Genomic DNA, 20,590 nt, shown 5'->3' on the forward strand with positions numbered 1-20,590 from the left:
ATCATGCTCACTTGAAGTCAACCATAAACCCATGTTCCTACTGAAAAAGGCATCCCCATCCTCTTCTCGCCTCTGCACCCCCCTCACCTCCAGCCCTACAGCAGTAAGTCAGAGCAGCTTAAGGCAAAAAAGCATCTTTTTTGTCTTGGTCAGGCCAGTTTCCAGCAGCACCAAATCCCAGCACAGTTGCTAGAGCTAGTGGGAATGTGCAGTCAGCAGCAGGAGGGAGCAGGTAGCACCACCTAGGACTTTCCTTACCCAATTAYGGAGCCACACTTTTAGGAGGTTTGGGGATGGAAAACTTGCCTACGCTCACTTTACAAAATGGCATGTAATATAACAACTTTGCAAAGCAGATGAAAATGCTGATGCAAAACAGATAAAGATTGTTTTAATATTCTAGACAAGAAAGCTGAGGTACAAGCATTTCTCTGCAAAAAAGCCAGGAGCAGAATCCATGCTTTGCAATCCATGCAGTGCCTAATGAAACACGCTACTGGGGAATTCGGTGTTCCTCCAAGTCCTTGCTCCTAAATTACTGAAGTCAAACTGTACATCAAAAAAGTCTTTATAAGCACCAGCATCTCCCCAGCCTGCAGTCCACCAAGAGCTGCTCTAAGGAAGGAGCATGTGCTCAGCTCTGGCTTTTTGGGGTTTTCTCCAATCCGTTCCTATTATTTTGACACAGTTTTCTTTTTGCTGCTGAATATGACAGCCCTGTACCTTGACATTGCATAGTATATTTAGTGCAGTTTAACACAATTGCTGGTCCACAGCATTTAAAGCTACAGTCCCCGTTCAATCTGTATCAGTTTAACATGCCAGCACCATATGGCATTCTGTAATCAGCTGCAGCATTGTACTTCAAACCCAGTGCTGCATTTATAATATTATTGTATGCTGCACAAACACCAATATTTAGAAAGAAAAATGTCCTTTTTATTGGACTCCTGCTGATATCCCAGCTGTTAGCCAACACATGCAAAGAGTTTCTCTTTTTTTGCATTCAAAAAAAGAGCCTGAAGCATTTTTAAAAAATCTTACATCTGAAAGGTACATTTTGTCCTGGCCCAGTAGGTCTGTATGACTGAGTTAAAATGTGTTTTTTTATTAGATGAATTGCATCATTAAATTACATTATAAAAACTAAAAATGCACCATTAATTTTCAAAAACAATAGTAAATACATCTCATTTCTGATACATGATTCTGCATTTAATTTTTGCCCTGGGCCACATTTTTCTAACAGGCTCACTGTCTTCCATTATGCAGACTATACAAATGGAGCTAAATTGCTGAAGTTGGGGGGGATTGGTTTGTTGCGGGGAGGGAGGTATTGGCCAAATGTCTAATGTGAAAATAAATGAATTTCTAATCGGCTGTTGCAAAAAGAAAAATTACTTTTTGATCTTGGCTCAGCCAAGCAAGAATCTACCTAGCTCGAGTAATAAGATACAATGGCATTGTATAGGATGCAGAGAGAGACAAAAGGCGAGACAGAGAGACAGACAGACATGGCAGTAAATTAGGTTAGTGCATTCAGTTCTGTATGAGTAGCATTTCTTAATTAAATGGACAGAAGTTCCACTGAACTCAAGCCTCATTGCTTCAGGGTCTTCACCATTAACGTAGCTTCAGTTCTGCGCATCCATAGATCACTATTGTTTGGAAGGGAAAGCGAGAATTAGAGGCAGCGTGTCCTGCCTGTATGCCAGTGGCTCAACAAGGGATGGAAGCAGGAGACAAACAACAATCTCGAAACTTTTAAATGTGCCATGAACAGGGAAGCCAACCCTTGCAAAAAAGTCTCAAAAGCCTGGTAAAGCCTCAGGACTTGCCTACGTGTTTGACCGCTGCAGCCTGCTATAACGCTGTGCACGTCTGTTTGCCRAGAGGACTCCCTGCCAACTAGTGCTCACGCTTTCCAAACCGGCCCACATCACAACGCTATAAATGTCTTCTGTTCAAAAATGTCCTTCAGACCGAAGGCCAGCTCCCCAAAACACTTCAAATCAGGATATGAGCAACTCCCAAAGTCAAGACTAGGTCTAACTGAAGCCATAAATTTTAATTTTTTTTTTTATTAGGGCAGGTCAAACTGCAGTGGTTTTTCTGCCTCTCTGTCTTGTCACCCTCTCACTATCTCCCTATCCCTCCCTTTACCTCCCTGCAGCCCCCTCAAAAAGTCCTCCATACCCCATCATTCCTGCAGCTGCCATGCTCCGGGCCATGCCGTGGTTCACTCCAGCTGCACGATGCGGTGGGCTTGCACAACACCTCCCTCGCCCCAGCTCCTGTGCTCCAGATGTCACCTTCCTGCGGCCAGAAAGACTCTGCTGCCTGACCCCGCAGAGATGAGGAACCAGCACCTTCCTGTTTGTCATCTCTAACGTTGGCTCCCTTCATGAGCCAAGGTGACCCTCACTGCATGGGGACTGGACAGCCCCATTGGGTCACTGGTCTTGGGTCCAAACTCAGCAGAATGATATCTCCCAGCCCAGAGGCTGCGTCTACATTACGAGGTAAGGCAGATCAATACAAGAGGATCTGTAGAGCCAAACAGTTGGTCTTGAGGACCTAACGACCACACCAGGCACAAGTTAGGGCTTTTTTGCTCCAGATCACTTCTAGCCTGGTCCCATGGGCTAAATACTCCTTGGTGGCTGCAGTCATTAGCCACGTTCTTAAAGTGCATTTTCCATTTCAGTTAKTTTTAAAGGAATTTAGTTCAGACACTCTGAGACGTGAAGTGAACCAAAATGCAGTAAGTGGAGACAACCAAGAGATTTGCTTCAAAAGTGCCTTCCTGATCCAAACTAAACCCCAGCTATAGATGCACCCAGAAAATCCCTGGCTGCCCACCTCTCTAAGCCAACTAAACACAGAGGAGAGATTACCAAGAGTACTAATAAATGAGAATTTAACATCCTTCAGAGGACAAGAATGAAGAATCAGACCCCAGGTTTATAAAGCCCAGTCCATCAGAAGTGTTTTACGACTCATTTTCTTCTGCTGCCACCTACCCCTATTAAAAATTACTGTTTTTTTTTTAATGGAAGGAATGAAACCTACCTAGTAAAATTGACAAAAGCTGTGGTATTTAGGACTATAACTATAGAATAATGTAGCAATATTATAAGGTAATTAAGGTGCAGCATCATTTTACACACAAAGAGGTTGAATCCTGCTTTATGTAGGAAAAGCACAGAATAACTGCACAGAATTACAGCATTCTGTATTTAACACTATAGTAAATATCTTATGATTTAAATTACTCATCATCTTTATTTTGGTAATGACTAGAGGCCAATGCACAGTGAGGCCCTATACAGTGTGCTGCATTTGTTGAGATGAGATTAGTAAAAATTTAAGGGAAAAAACTCAGGAAGAGAGGATGGGGAAAGGAAACAAACAGGAAAGGCAACGGAAAAGAAGAGAGGCAAATATGAAAGCAGATGGAAAATCCAAAGTGATCTGCTGTTTCTTTTGATCTGACTAGTTAGTTTTAATATAAACACACATACATGCACGCAAGTCACATGTTACTCAAGCCCTGCCTGCTGTAGCAGCCAGATGACTGATGATGCTTTACCGCTTAAGTTAACGACCATGCTCCTACCCTCCATCCCCGCTCGATGCCAAGCAGTGTGAGGCACCTTTTTTATAATCCCCTAATGGATGAAAAATATCTACCACGTTACCCTCTGATAACCTTATCATACTTAGAAGAGAGCCACTCTGCTCCACGCATTCCCTGTTCAAAAACTTCCATGCCAGAATAATTAACACGCAACAATTTTATGCAACAGGTCAATGACATGAGTAGAATCATGTAGAAAAGTCTATGCTTACCCTGTGAAAGTATTCAAGGTTAGAAGAAGAAAGTCTTTTCTGCACTGGGATGGGACATCTTTAAAAAGAAAGAAAAATCAGCACTTTGCAACTTCTAGTCTCAATAGATATGCCAGACTTCAAAGAGGGAAGGACTTGCTGCTACTCTGTATGCACCGAATCAGTTAAGGCCTCCCTTTGGTTTGAGCCCTTTTCCTTACTGTAACAAACAAACTCAAGGTTTTAAATCATGAACTACTTACCATAAAATTCAGAGAGAAGTGAAAACCAATTCCATTGCCTCAGAACGGTCAACAGCCTCAAACAGCAGGACTCTGAACRCAGCCTTCCCGGATCCCACTTCAACATCTTCCATAATTAGACCTCCTGGCCTGAGGTAAATTATAAAGTGCCTCTCTGGATCAAGGCAGAAATCTAATTCAATACAATCCTGCATCTAAGAAACCTTCCAAATGAAAGTATTACTCAAATTGATACATTCCTGGGAGAAATCCATGTTTCAAATTATCAGCATYTTCCCCAAACTAGTTTTGACTAAAATATTTCTGACTAGCTCTGGATATGAGGGACACTGATGGGCTGTCAAAGTTGGCAGTGAGCGATCAAACAGTGGCGCCAGTTGGGACAAATAAAGGAGAGAGATCCGTACGTAACTTGGAAATTAGTGGCCAAGGTCTTGTCTTTCCACCGCCCTGACGCTCCTGTGCATTGCAGCAGCAAGGCTGGGACCAAAGGTAAATTAATGCTAGTGCAAACCTAATTACTCAGCTCTCTGTAGAGTGGGTCACATTAAACACAATGTCTAAGCCAAATGCAGATGAAAAGCAAGTTCCCTGCTTTGGAGAGTGACTGTAAAAATCAGCTCAACCCCCCTGTGCGTACTAGCTGCTCCAGTAAAGCAGTCCCCAAAATACATGATTTAAAGTCAATGGCATGTATCCATAAGCCATTAGTCACTAGCCTTCTTATTTAGCAAGTGTAGAAGAACATTTTAAAGAAAAATAATTCCTAGACAGAAAAATCCTACCCTGGAATTGAGGCAAAAGTAARTAAGACAAAATTAAGCACAAACTGTTTTTAAAAGTAGAGGGATCTTTCTTTTTCATAACATACCTCAATCCCATGCCCTCCCAGCCCTGAGCTGATGATGCGTTGCATATTTCTGATGAAGCAAAAATTAACAAAGACATCAGACGAGTCCTTGTGAGGTCCTTCCTCCAGTCACTAAACAGGGCTTTCAGGCAGCAGCAGATTCTTGCAAACCTTGTGGGCACTTGTGAAATGAGAGATTTTGCCCAGAGAGAAACCTTYGTCACTGGTCTGAGCACCTCACCTGAGCAGAGGGTGCTTCTGGACAAAGGTGCATAAATCGAGAGGAAAACAGGAGCTAAGAGCTGAGCGTGAGAGCACTTGTGCGGAGTGTTACAGCCATCCAGGCTAGGAAACATCTTCCTAGTCTCATGGCCTGAGCCGTCACTGGCTTCGTGGTCATCCTGCATAGGCAGACAACTCGCATGGACACAGTGCAACAAGCACAGCTTCTCTACCAAAACGTGTTCAGCTTAGTAACCTATTCAGCCCCTTTCTTAGGAGCTCTGTCAAAGGGAAAAGTTAAAGTTGCCTTAGATAACAGGTAGACCTTTAAACGATGAGCTTTGTAACGCTCTACTGCCCAAGGCCCTATGATCAGGAAAAGCACCATAAGCAGATGTGACTGGTTGCAGCACAGTAACGAACTTGCAAGCAGTGGGGCATCTGGACTTCACTAAAATCCCTCCCATCATTCTACTAGGAATAATTCTGCTGTAATAATGAAACACGCAACACTCTCCTCCAAAATGGCTAGTCTAATATACGCTAAATTATTTACATTGTTTTACTAGCCTACAGCCAACAAGCCGGGTAGCAGCAGAATGAAATTGGGTAGTAAAAGCACTGGCAAAAATTTAGAATATTTGCACATTCAAGCTAAACAACCATGAAAGAAATGACYCAAAGTAGATTTCAGCATGCAATAGCAACATGAAAGACAGCAGAAGCATGAGCTGAATTTTTGGGAGGGCTAGTGCTTTAGGAGCTATAGTATATAAGAACCTGTCCAGCCTTTCAAGAGATCTTTTCCTATTCAGTGATCAGTTACAGTTGCTTCCATACAGAGGAACATGGGTGTCTGCACTCTCCCACAGCTTTCTCTTGCTAAAGCTATGCCGTCTTGAAGTTCCCAATTCCTTACACAGCAGCCTGTTCACTAGGRAAAGGAAGTGACTTATTCCTCATGTTGAGCCTCTAGAAAAGTGCTTAGGTAGCCATTGGCTTTAATGAGTTCTGTGGTTTTCTTCGAACAAAAAGAAACATCTTTAGGTATAGAACTATTAATGTTGTTTGTGTAAATTACCAAGGTTTCTCAGGGCCAAAATGATTTTTTTAATCAAAAATCAAAAAAAAAAAAAAGAGAGAGAGAGAGAGAGAGAGAGAGAGAGAGAGAGACACTCACCATGGATGGAAAGGCAAAATATCCTGCTGAAATATTCCTTAACAATACAGCTTTACATTCAGCCAAAGAATCTGTTCTTATTTTGAAGATTTTCTTCAGAACTGCAACATTTAGAAAACAATAGGAAAGAAAGACAAGGGAGTAATTTGGATACACTGCAATGACACACAACAGCCCAGTCTCAGTCCTACCAAGAAGGGTCCACAGAGCATCTGCTTCACTCTCCACTGGCCACAAAACTCTCGCCCACACCCTCTAACAAGCTTAAAGGCTCTCGTACAAAACTCAAAAGCCACAAAATAGCATGCTGTAAAAGAAAGGAGGAGAGCGCAGCGCCATCCTAAATTGCAGGGAAATTGATAGGCAAAAATATCCAAGTGGCGCTAGCAAACATACCACGCCTCACATTATTGCAGTTTGAAATCCTGTAATCTGATCCCTTCCCAATTCGGTATCTAGCAGTCAGTTTAACTCTGAAATTGAAGCAAGATTTATCAAGTGACTACCTTGGAGACGCTTTTAATACCAGTGGACATACCAGAAAACGCTGGCCAGGCTCATATTTCTAGCTGTCACTGATTTTCTACATCTCTCTGTAAAGCAGGCTGAAGGCAGGGAAGAAGTGCCTCATTCAACTCTAAAAGCGACCAGCAGCAGATCAAAATGACCAGACATACACAGGACACCAAGGGATACGTATTCATCATACGGTGATGGCTTTCTTGGTTCCTGTTGTGATGTAAAGAAAGAGGCTATGCAGAAGTTCACATCTCTTCTCCTGTCCTACAGTCCCTTCTCAGAGCTTATCAAGGATCTTCTTAGAATTAATACAGTCCTTCCCCAAAACCCTTTCTGAAAAGACATTCCAAAGTTTTACTTTTTTCTAACTTSCCACCCAGTTACACATTTCTGATCTTGACAGTTAAAGTATAAGTTTAAAAAAATCCTTATCCCTTCAAGATATGTGTTGCTTTTCCTTCCTCAAGGGGAACAATAATGAGCCATCACCCAAACAACTTTTGTTCTGCAGGGTTCACCAAAACATCTCTCTTGTCATATTGGACTTTCTGTTCTTCTAAACTTCCTAGACATTTTTCAATATATTTGTACCCATTTGTTTTGTTTTTTAAACACAGGTAAACTAATATTGCCACCTTCTTTTATCCAAGATGACAGTAGGGATAATTGTGGCTAGACTCTTACTGAAACAAAAAGCTATTTTTTCCTGCGCAGAATCACCCCAGCTTTACAGAACCCTTCCTCAAGCAGCAAAAGTTTTCCTGTAAATCCCCAAGTTGCAATTGGTACAGAAATGGAGCAAAAGTAGAGAAGGGTCAACAGCAGAGCGACCACAAGAACTGCCAAATTTCCTCTTAACCAGCTCTGTCCATAAGAGGGCTCACCAAAAATCAAGAAAAGCAGTAGCAAAGCAGCCCTAACCCAACATGCCTGGTCCTGGTGCTCCTCCCAGTTGGGCACAGAATGACCATTCTCCACAGAGCAGAGCTCACACAATCATGTCTATACATCCTCTCCAGGGACTCAAAACTAATGTAAACTCATCTGGCCTAAAACCCCCCCGGGGTCATGGGCCTCTTACAGGGCTGATCATACACACGAGCCTTCACCTAAGCTGGGTTTGCAGAATCAGGCTCTTCCCACCTGCGCTTGAATGGAGCCCTTTCTAGATTCACCTCATCACCATCACRTTTTAGGATTTTTGCTAATGCAATGCTAATATATACATGCAGATAATTCTACATCCATTTCCTGATCAGCAGCCTCTAGATCACTAAATAGATTTTTTTTTTAAGCAGGCACTCTATTTTTAGAATGCATATTAATTACCCTTAAGCAGGTGCAAAATCAACCTGTTTATTATTATTTCTTTGAATCCTTAATGGTAGTTGCAAGCAAATAAATCCAGTTAATGCAATAAAAGGATTTATTGTCACCCAAATTTACACCAACAGTTTAATCATAACACCTTTTCATCTGACAGACTTTCTCGAGAACAATTTGCCCTACAATTTGTCAGCAAGAAAATGGCCTTGTATAAATGCTGGGAGAAAATAAATGCTAATACGTGGAACAGTCTTTCATTCTTCTAATTGCCCAGGGAGTTTAAGGGAGACAGACTTATTTACTCACAGTAGGAAGTGTGCTGTAATAAATTATCACCATTATGGGCCTAAATAAGTCCCTGACAGTGACAGAACCGAAGGTGGACGGGAAGTGAGGGGAGGCGATGGTGTCCTGAAAATTTACATGCCGGTAAGTGGGTGTGCGAGGACATGTATATCCATGTTAGCAATAACGGCACCAAGGTATTAATATTCAGCGTCYATATGGGAGCCCTGTAAGACATTGCCTGCATTTTAAAGAGCCTCCCAGCACTAAGTCTTTTCTGAAGAGATAAATGGCAGAGGCTATAATACGAGTATCCCCCTCGCCGCATTGCACGCTTGCTGGAGGAGCATCCAACCTCAGGCGGTCGTGCCGTCCACCAGCCCACGCTGGCTGCTCTCGCCACCTCCCCGTTCAGCTGTGGTCATCTCAGCCCCATGCAAGACCCCAGCTCAGACCTGCTCTTCCCTTTCAGAGCCAAGGTGAGTATCACCCTCTGTCCAAGACCGCTTGCATCCGTCCCCTGTTCGTACCATCTTTTGCCAACTGGTGGCACCTGGGGTGGAGGGGAGGAAGCCATGGAGGCAGGAGCAAGCAGGCTGGGAGACAAAGTGCTAACTCGGCAGTGGTGGAGCCTGAAAGGAGCCGCTCGCACTGGAGACAGATCCTCCAGGCTCAACTCCAGCCCCCAGCTGTCACAGGCCTTTAAAGATCAGCAGCCCTGTGACGGGAATCCAGATGCACATACAGACTTCTCAAATACCCAGTTTAAGCGACTGGCTGGAAAAGTTTCTCTGCCTTCCCATACTCAGTGTAAGCATTTGTTAGCTCTTTCAGAAAATACCTAGCTACCATAAGTAACTGGAGATGCTGCTGGTGAGCCAGCAAAGGGATGCGTGAAGCAGGAGAAATGAGCAAACGCAAAGCCAGTATTCCCAGCCCCAGACACATCCTCCTCCCTCAGCACCTCCTTTTGGGGACCCTCATTTTTTGCAAGTTACAGACATGAGCTAAGGACTCCCAAGTCTGTCCTTAAAAGGAGATTTTGCCTATTGCCATAACACCTGGCTAGCGTTGCGGCAATGAAGACAAGCGTTGGGTATTTTTGTCCCCCTATTATTATTATTTCTTTATTTTCTTTCCTTTTTTTTTTTTCTTCTTTTCCTTGTGTCCCTCTTCACAAAAAAAAGAGTCCCTCATTTCTCTGAAACAAATTGCCCACAGCTTGCTTTCCCATACATCACAGAGTGAGGACCAGGCCTTATCAACATTGCTCTGCTTTTCCCATCTATTACCCGGTTTGTTTGCACTTTTATCCCATCGTCCTTGCACAAGGGAGAAAACATCCATCATCTGTACATCTGCCAGCTGTCACAGGGCTGTCAGTGCTGTGACAGCCAACATGACAAAACTGTTGTAATGCTGCACCAGCTCTGGGGCTCTGAGTTGAGATTAAACAGCACAAAAAAAAAAGGAGAAGTAGATTTAGCTACGGACAGTAAAAATAAAAAATTAAGAACAGCACTTTGTGCAAAGAGAAGAAGAGAGGAGGGAGGAGAAAGTGGAAAACAGCAAATAATCAAGCGGGGGGATAGGAGTATGAGCTTTATTTTCAAACGGGAGGTGTTAAAGAGCTGACACCGCCGAGAGAAACTGTGATGTGAATTTGTCATCTGTCCCAGCTGAACAGCACCGAAGCAAACAGGGTGCCACAGAGATTTACCCCCATGTCACCAGCAGCCATCAGACCTCCCGAAGGAGCGTGGCATCTCTCAGCAGCGGCACAGCCTGACCCTTAGCAATGACCAGACCCGCACAGGCTGGGTCACAGCACCTCTGGTTATGCCAGCTACAATAAAGGGTTTGGGTTTTTTTCCTGCTGCTTCCTTTTCTCTCCAAAGCACTGCCGATAAGAGCCATAAGCCGCTCTTTCATGGCCCCTTTCTTCCTACAAAATCCTTCCTTACAGTTGCTATTGGTCAGTCCAATGCACACCCCTTCTCAAGAGATCAGAAAGCTGGACTGCAGAAAGGCTACACAACAAGCCCTAAAAATCTCTTTTCAGCAAAGCATTTGATGCCACGAGCAYGGCTACAACCCTAGTGACATGAAGTTCTTTAAAGGAAAGGGAGTTAATTGTAGCTGTTTAAAGTAACAAGTCATACTGATGTACAACGCTTAATCCCAATGCAGCTACATCCCAAATTGCACCACTGTTGTTCAGCCAAACCCTATTTTTAAACAGGCGTTCTTGAAGGGGCAAGACACGCTGAACACATTTACTCACTCCGTCATTCACTTCTTTGTACCTTGTTCTCCTGCCTGCACTTGTTCATAACCATTTAAACTAAGAGCTTTGGGGCTCCATCACCCATTTGGTCACTATTAGCACAGAAGCCAATTATAAATCCTCAGGATACAAGATACTKCCAAGGTGGAGTCAGGAGAAAAATCACCATCCAATACCCTGGTGGGTTTTGATGTTTAAGTTATTAAACACATCCTTCTCTGAAGCACCCAAACATTAGCAAGTGCCAGAGACGAGGTAGCAACATTGCCCTATTCTAAATAGGCAAAATGCACAGCAGCTCTTAAAACCAGGACTACAAATATCAGAAGTCAAGTAGGCAGGCAGGCATTCAAAGTCAATTTGCTTTCAAAACTATAGGCCTTTCTGTTCAGAGAAGGTCAAAACAGAGCTTGAAAACCAGCCCTACATCTATTTACTGAGCCATCTATTCAGAATTCATATACACAGTCTGGAGGTTTTAATCTGGGAGTATGAACTTAATAAATAGAGATTTTAGACTGTACTCATCAGAAAGTTGCATTTTGCAACCAAAAGAGCATTAACTCAGGAAAGCATCTTTRCAGGTTTCATTTCTTTAGAACTTTTAAGAGGAAAGGGTTGAACAGCTAGTTCAAGACACAGGTCTCAACCCAGTCTTGATTTTTAGCCAACATACCACAGTTACTGTTACTGCCTCCCAAATCCACAGCACGTAAATCAAACTCTGCTTTGGGAGCAGCACCCACATCCCCTCAGGAAGTTATTTGTCCAAAAATTAGAAACAGAATGGGACTTCTCAGAGGAAGGATACTGTAGAAATCTTTAAGATCACAGACATCGCCAAGAAGGTAAATAGGCAGTGACTGTTCACAGCTTCCCACAAGGCAAAAGGYAAGGCATCAAATAAAAGCCAGCAAGGTAGTGAGTCTAGAAGAAGAAAAATAGAGGCATTTTTCCATCACACAACATGTTAAACAGTGGAAGTCATTCCCACATTAGACTGTGCAAGTCATGAGCATACATATGTTCAACTCAATAAATTCACAGAGGAAAAATCCATCAAGGGCCATTAACAAATGTGTTCCCTTTGGCTCATAAGTTCCTACATAATGGATTGCTGGAAGTATATACCAAGAGAAATATTATATGCATATACTCTTATACTGTTCCCCTTCTGGCCACAGTGGACCATAGGTCTGAAACAAAGCAGCCATTTTTATATTATTCTTAAGATTTCTTACTTCCATTTTCTTTTCTTAAAATTGCCTAAAAACAAAAGCAATTCAATTTGGTCTAAAAATAATATTTTACTCAATTCACAAAAAATATTTAACTTAAATGTGTTCAGAGAATTTAAAAATATTAAGATGCTGTTAGAGGAAAAAAAACAAAGAGTAGTAGTTTATTAAGGCTGCAAAATCCATGTCGGAATTAGGTTTAGAACGTGTCCATCTGCATGTGTCAGAGTCACGATTATGAAAGAATTYGTTTAATTTTTCTGCCTTAGCAAGATCTAATCTACTTCTGCTTTCTTATTTCCAGAGACACCCAAAGTGCATCAAGAAATCCATCTAGAACAAAGATTTTTTTTTTTTAAGAAAAAATAAATAACCAGATTTTATCATACCATGACTCAGTTTTGATTTAAGCTTTGGAAACCATAATTCTCTGCTCCTCAGAAAAGCCAAAGCCAGGTAGGTTCTCTTATAAGGCCGGAAATGCCTAACAATGTGAGGTAGACTCTGTTAGGTGGTGGCTGGACAGATGAGTCCAGTAGGTTGCCTTGGTCTCTTCCCTACGTTCCTAGGGCTGGGGGTTCAAAACCAATCCAACTGCAAGCAGGGTAGATCTGCAGATCTCAGCCTCCCGTTTGCTGTTTGAAATTTTGTGCAACTGGCAAATCCTTCTCAGAAAAAAGTCCAGAAGAAGTAGCAATGAAAAGCATTAACAAAGGTTATAGGCAAGAGAGAAGCAGAACTTGGCTGATACCTGTCCACTGTGCCCATGTGCTGCCAGTTCCTTGGTGTCTTGAGGGCCAAACTCAGTCTGCTGTTACTTGCATTCAGATTAGAATTAGGGGYCTTTCCGCCAGGTTTCCACTGTTTTGGGACTACAACTAATTGAATTTAGCCAAAGTGGTGCCTGACATAGTGGCTCTGTAGGAAATAAGGATTGTTATGGTTAAGAAAGCACGGAAACGCTTGTGTGTTCCTTTCCCCAACTACTTTAGTGTTTCTGCTAAATAAAAATCCATTTTTATTCTTAAGGGAGCTGAGCAGAGAGATGTTGTTTTACGTCCCAGTTTTTGCCATTGATGATGTATGTCCCTTTTACAAACTTATCTCTGGGTTTTTGCTCAGTTTATAAGCTAGGAGCAATCTTTCTTTCCTAAAGCTTCCTTCTCTCACAGTCTGGAGGAACCTTGAGATTTCCTGCTGGTGATTTAAAGGGCTATAATACTCGCAGGCTAGATTTGTTTTAGTGTCCATAAAACTCAAAAATTTCATAAAACAATTGGTGAAAATAAAATTACCAAAAAATGATGTACTGCCAGCAGACTGTATAATAGTTACGGGGGAAATGGAGAATATGATTCACTGGGGTATAAAAATGACAATGTATTTATTGCAGCGCAGTGACAAGAAACTAATTTGTCCCTTTTACTTTTCAGACAGGGCTAGAATTCCGATTTTTCTCTTTTGCCTCCACTGTGACAAGGTAGCAAAATGCACGTTACAACCATTCAGCTGGAGGGGCAGCTGGGTCTGCACTGCAAGTTACTGTATCATTGCAAGAAGAGATAGCAATGATGTTTGCCACTCTGTAGAGTGTAAATGCTGTAGAAATATTAACTCCAAACAAACAACATTGGCTAAAGTAAGAAGGCATTCAAATATTACTCCAGAAATCAAAGCAGTTTATTTGGRTAGCTGAAAAAGAGTTCAGTTAATTCTCCTAAGTCCATTTTCTTTTCTTCTTGGAGTCAAACCCTATACTTCCATGACCCAGATGTTTTCCTTCTTTGGCTTTTCCAGAAGCTCTCGGGAAGACAAAACAGCCTTCAAAGACACCAAATATCCAGAATACAGAGACAAGCGGTGAGTGAGGGATCTAGTTTGATGAGACACGGTTTTCACTAACCTCCAAGTATGAAATAYTCAGCACAGTCCCAGCCTCCAGCCTTCGGACAAGCTGGCCCTCTGTTCTGGCTGCACTCTAGGCAGGAGGAGCTGGAAAACGAAGTTAAAACACAGACTGAAAATTAGATCTGGGAATTGGGTGTGTATTTTTGGAGGAAAACATCCACTGAAAAAGGTTATGATGTGACTGAAATTATTGCAACTATAAAGCAATAAAAAGATCCATTTTGACATTTCCAAATAAAATATTTTGATTTTTTTGGAATAGATACACAATAAAATTCAAACACTATTAAAAAAAAAAACAGTGGAGAGTGGTGGTCTTTGGAACAATGAAGTCGACTGTACAGGGCACACCAAGTTCAAATTTCTTCTTTGGGGGTATTTTTGGGTGCCTCTCTTGTTCAAGTTGTGCTATCAATTGTAAATAAATTCAATAGCRCAGGGACTGGAAAAAACAGACAAGTGCTTTCATACATCAGACTGCACAGAAAGGTTCTCCATGGCCCACAATGAGTATTATTTATGCCTAAATACCTGCTTCCTACTGAACATATAGGTAAATGCAATAGTTCTGTTTTGTGTCCCTTTGACACATTGGGTCCATGTCATAAAAGGCTTCCCCTGGCAGCCTCTGCTCTGGAAAGCCCCAGAACAGAACAGGATTGATTCCAGGACTTTATAAACTGGGTTTTATGAGGCAAGTAAGGTGGCTAAACAGATTGCCCAGGTCATTGTCCTAAAAAGCAACCATAAAGGTGCTCTAAATTCTCTGTGTTTTGGGGATGGAATGAAAAGCTTACTTTTTTTCCAGCTYATACAGGTCTCTGAAGTTAATAAGTTTCTGCRGATTATAAAACCTCAGAGCTGGATTTCRGCACAATTTCAATTTGTTGTTTCATTTTGTGGTATTAAATACATTTATTTTTATGTCCCACCCCCCCTTTACTCTCCTAAGTTCCCAGAAATATAGGAGATATGCTGCTATTTGGTCCTAGCCCACAATACTATAACTCCTCTGGGCCCCACCAAAATCTCCTAAGAGTTCCTGAGTAATGTAAGAGGCAGTGGACCAGCTATATGTGGGCTGACTTACAGGATGATGCTATGGAGATAACTCTGTGTGATCATAACAAAGAACCATAACTGTCCTACAACAGCACTGCATTTGGAAAAAGCCCTGCGCACCAGCCTATATACACATTATTCTTAAAGTTTAAGCAGAACTGAATGCTTTTTAATATTCTTCCGTTTCTCCATTTACAAAGTTTGAGGACAGCAAAGGATGTGGAGGGAGTGCTCCTTCTGGGATCAGAGCTCACTGCTGTATCCACTCACCTTAACTTTTAAGCTATGTGATTTTGGCTCAGGGCAGTAATCTGAATGTTGCCTTTGGCAGTACAGCGTTATAACAAACTCCACTGAGGTCAGTCGAATTGCACTGCAGAGAAAGATGGATCAGTCATATCAGCCTGAGAAAATACATTCTGGGATGCAAGGGTTTTTGACTTACACCAAGAACCTGGTGGTTGACATTACAGACCAGCTTCTACCTCTCTGCTKGTTCGGGCTCAGTGGTTAAAGCCTACACACATGCTTTCCTTCTCAGCATTTCTTCTTAAGTGAGAGAGGCCAGATTTTCCTGTTAGAAAACTGCCTAGCAACATATAGAATCAGTTACTGTCCTTGAGATTTTATTCATTCATTCATCTTCTAATTTTTATTATACTTTGCACAGCAGTTGTACGGGAGAGAAACTTAATTCAGGTTTGTTTGTAGGCTGTAACCTGATCAGAGAACAATTCACATTTGACAGGTTGCTAATGCGAAAAGTAACTTATAAACTGAGGGGAGAAGGCCAACAGTACTAATGGAACTATACAAACTTTGCGCATTATCTGCCACACACATTGCTAACTTACACTTGGCCTAAAATCTGGGCAGGAAAAGACCCATATTTTTAAAACAGTTAGTTTAGCTACAATACACAGAAGTCAAGAGTCAAGGTGCAAATGTGTCCAGGTGAAGCTAACATCCTCTCAGACGCTGCACAAACACTCTACAGAAATCACTAAAAGAATCTGTTCTCYGTCTCTAATAAACCAAGCTTCTAGCACTTCTAGATTTTCAATACTATTGAGGCAATATTGTTATGCACCTGACAGAGATGTGTGAACAATTTTGGGACTACTCCTAAGAAAAGGAGGGATCTGTGCATAAATTGTTTTGCTTTTTCCCAAAAAGATGTTGAGATGGTTTTGATTTTGGATTGAGATGTTTAATTATTATTACTTTTTACAGGTGCTAAATTACAGCTGTACCACAATAAATCTCCTTGTACAGGAGCATCAAGCATTCAAGCAATAAACATTTTCCTCAGACAAAATCTGAATCTCGACCATTTCAACAGTAAATTCACTATTTTTAACCACTAAAAATAATTGGTCCCAAAATTGGTGCCTGTGCTAGCAGTGCATGTAATTCACTCTCCGGCACTGTCTAAACTAAAGTCTAAAGACATTTTCACAAGTCTCAGCAAACTCAGGCGAGCTGGCTTTAAACCTGCAGTTAAAGCAACAAGCTGCCGAGGACCACTGGGACCTTTCTCAGAGGAGGTGGTTTTGGTCACCGCTGTTTCATTAGATGAGTCCCAACACGTTATCTGCTCAGCCCACTCGTGATTCTGTCCGCTCCCCTGCCATTTCAGGCAAATGTGTTATGCAGCATTTAGAGGACAGAAAGCTTTAAAAAAGCTGCTCCAAACTCGGTTCCAAGATGAAGGCTGGTGGAGAGTCACAAATTATCAAACCAGTATACTAGGCAGACACCTGCTGTTCCTACACCTAACGGAGATGCTGGGAGTTAATAACATAACAAGGAAAAGGAGTTACACTGCCAAAAATCACAAGCAAACCCTGACACAGCGACACCAAAGCAACCCTCTGGCCACATTCTCATAATGAGGACTATGCAGGCACATYCAGGAATATCAATCTTAGGAGAGAGATCTGGTCACTGTCGGTATTACAGCCACCTAACTCCACTATGACTGACATCGCAGGCAAGGTCAGGCTTAGGACCTAGGAAGGAAGGAATGTTTTATGCCTTGAATATTCCTCAGCCTTCCAGAGCCCTTTTTGCTCTGAGGAAAAGTCAATGATCAAAGGACTTGAATGCATCATATTGTCCTTTGCTAGTTACCTTCATTCGGTTAGGCAATACCATGTGATGGACACAATGCAGTAACAGGCAAAGAATGTACACTGCTTACGAACAACCCACAGCAGCTGAAGGTTCCTTAGGGTCATAGAGGTACAGCGAAAGGAGAGTGGAAGAGTGGGGCGGGGAAATCAATGGTTTGTGAGGTCCAGAATACCTCAGGTCTACAGCTAGTTTTCGGGGCGGGAGGGGAGTTAGCATTTCTCTACGCAGATTTTTAGAGAAATATTTTTCTACTGCAATGGRATTTGGGATCTGTTCCCACAACCCAAAGCAATCAAGTAACCCCAGCTAAACATTTTTCTGATTGGGAAGTGAGCCATGCAGTCTGAACACATGCGTGCAGGTAGCTCACCTCAACTGCAAAGTAAATCACCGTAGTGAGACGTATGAAGGTGGAATAACTGAGCGCGTACATCCACATGCAGTCACTGAGGCTCATCAGACAGGGAGCAATCACCAAGCCCTGGTAATATGATAGCTTTAACTGACGCGACCAGACAAACAGGTTCAGGCTGCTCCACTCAGGTAAAGTACCTATTTCTTATCTCCTACCTAGTACACACTCTTCACAGTGCTATTTCAAAGAACTGACACAGAAAATACAAGCAGTATTTTGCAAGTAGATGGTGGATATGCTATCTGCACAGAGGGTTGCGATGATGTTCACCACTGTGCTCTCACACTTGGCTGCCCTTTGTTCCTTCTCCCTTTCCCCTCCAAGAAGTTTCCTTTTTCAAATGTTATTGTATTTGCATCATTAATGACACTGTCTGAATTCCTCAAACTGGTTACAATAGCCCCTAGATCATGGATTTATTATCCAAATGCCAAGAGTCTCGTTATCACTAATGAACTTTGGGAAGAAGGAGAACTCATACATGATGGTGTGGCTTATTTACCCAGCAGGCATCTTTTAACTACTGAAAAATGTTACTGCATTAAATCATGTAGCCCAGAGACATGTATCTGCCTACAACCTGGTAACTCTTGCTGAAGAAAGATGTGGTGACCCTTTCTCAATGCAACTGATTACCTCCAAACATTAAATTGGATCCATTTTCTTATGCTTTGTCCAAAATTGCTTTAATGTCCAGAAATTTCAGTTATCCCAGTCTAAAGAAAGGAAATTTGCAAGCTTTTAGGTTTGAGATGAACTGCCTAAAAGACTAGAGATACCTGCTTGCGGACTTTGAGATGAGCAAGCTGTCCATCCTCCCATCAGATACTTTTCTCAAAAAAGAAACAATATGTTTTGATGAGCTAATAATTTATCACAGACAAACTGCTTCATTAATTTAACCTCTTCCCAGCAAGAAGTCTCTCTACTCTACAGACTGTAACTCTATAACATATGAAGCAACTTTGTGATTAAACAGGTAAGCAACATGCTGGTTGCATCAGGTAATAAACATTGGTTTTGGTCAAAAAAAAAAAAAGTGAACTTAATACTTCTATTCACACAGGCAAGCTATTAATTTGGGATATGGAATATTGGTACACACAACTTTAAACTTCATAAAAAAAGTTTTCATATCAGCAGGATTTTACAGTCCAAATTTTCATGGGAAGTACTTGACAAAAAAGCGTGAACACAGCTGAAACAAATTCACTTAAGATGTTATACACTTCCTTCAAATTGTACATGTGTTTAAGAGTTCTGCTGGGCTAAGAACCAATAAAATCGTCACAGAAGCACTTGTTATTCACTCTTAAATTTTGTTTTAGTACTTCTATTCCATCCATGCATAGGCTGAGGTTTCTAACAGATCTGCAACAACGGAGCTAACGACCATTGCTAAACTCTCATGTTCCACTTACGCGGTCAAATAAGGCCAGCTGCTGTCAAACAAACATCTCAAAGGTAGTGTGAAGTATCCCATTTCAACAGTGCCTCATAGATTAAGCCTATGACTCTTTAGAAATCAAAAACAGTTTTCGATATACAGTTTTGAAGACTCATATGGGCAGACTGTTCATATTTCTGATGTAGTCTAATAGCAAAGGTGATAGTCACAGGCTAAAAAGCAGGAAAACAGACACTACAGCTTTCTCACTGAGTGAAGAGGACACCACCATCAAGGGACATTTCTGTGACCAGTTAATTATACCTATCCCTTTTACTTCACTAGCATATATACTCCAGAGGTTACTCTGCCACCCAGTAAATCTTCATACCGACAATCAGAGCTAGTTTAAGTGTAACATGTTGGCTTGACTTCTCCTCCCCCACCCCCCAAAAAAATTGATAGCATTTTCATGCTTTTTTACAGCCACAGTCAAGACTTTTCAGATAACTATAGTCATTTCCCCTCCTTTTTTTGACCAGCTGCCTTAGGAACTGGGATACTGATAAATAACCACCTTCATCTAAACCACTCGTGTCACATCACCACTTGTCCATCCTGGATGGACATTGCAGAAGTTCCTACAGCCACTTCCAGATTTTCAAAGTAGAAACAAATTCATTATGAAAAGCTGCTTCCACAGTCCAGGGTTCTGCTGTTTTGGCTTGCACTGGATTTGCAGCAAGTGGAGCAACACAAGAAGAGGAGAGCAGAGTTTCAATACTGCTGTTGTAGCTGATAGCACCTGTYGGTCACTTCCTTACTCAGACCTGAGTATCCAAATGATAAAAAATACAAAAGAGCATCTCTAAATAGATAGATAGATTTAGATATATAGGCATGTATCATGAGTCTAAATTCTCCCTCAAAAGCACAAGTAGCTCAAAAAAAATCTTAAAGCTTTAAAAAAAAAAAAAAACTTAAGTTTTTATTTGCCTTCCAGTTCCTGAGTCTTTACAGTGGAGCCAGATCACATTTTAAAGCCATTCTCACAAACCACAATTACTAGAAACACTTAAAACAAAAGCCAAGATTCTCGTGCAGTCATTTGCCTCCAGGAGCTGGGGCTATAAACACAAGACCAAATATCTCACGACTCAGTAAAAGCACAGAGCAGGCAACACTGTCTCCAGTCCAAAGCATTAAAAGGTATTAAAAACTCTGGTCATTAGAGGATATAAGGCAAATACTAAAGGATCTGTGACTAGAGATCCTATTACACAAATTGATTTGCACAGCTCTAATTTTATAGATAAAGCTCAAAAAATAAATATGCCATGTATAAGGTCATTGACCAGTTCACTGAGGGAAAGTAATCCTCGCACTGATGGATGAAGGTGTAAGCAGTGCAAGAGCCTTGTGCCAACTCCAAACAGCTCCAGTAGCTCAGCTTGGCTTTGGAGTTGCAAGATCCAGGCAGATCCCTTGCCTGATGTTAATGGTCAGCTTCAGCAGATCTGTATATTTTTCCTGTAACCACCAAACTTCTGGAAGACAAAAAGAGAGGGAGAAGCGGGGAAGGGAAGGAAGGAGAAAGAGGGAGATTTAGGGCAACRTGGGTATTTGAGAAGGGTTTTAAAGCTTCGAGTTAAATACAGTGAGAGTTGGCACACTCAGGTTT

The sequence above is a fragment of the Apteryx rowi genome, unplaced genomic scaffold, assembly GCF_003343035.1.
Source record: "Apteryx rowi isolate R43461 unplaced genomic scaffold, aptRow1 scaffold_44, whole genome shotgun sequence".
Classification (NCBI taxonomy): Eukaryota; Metazoa; Chordata; class Aves; order Apterygiformes; family Apterygidae; genus Apteryx; species Apteryx rowi.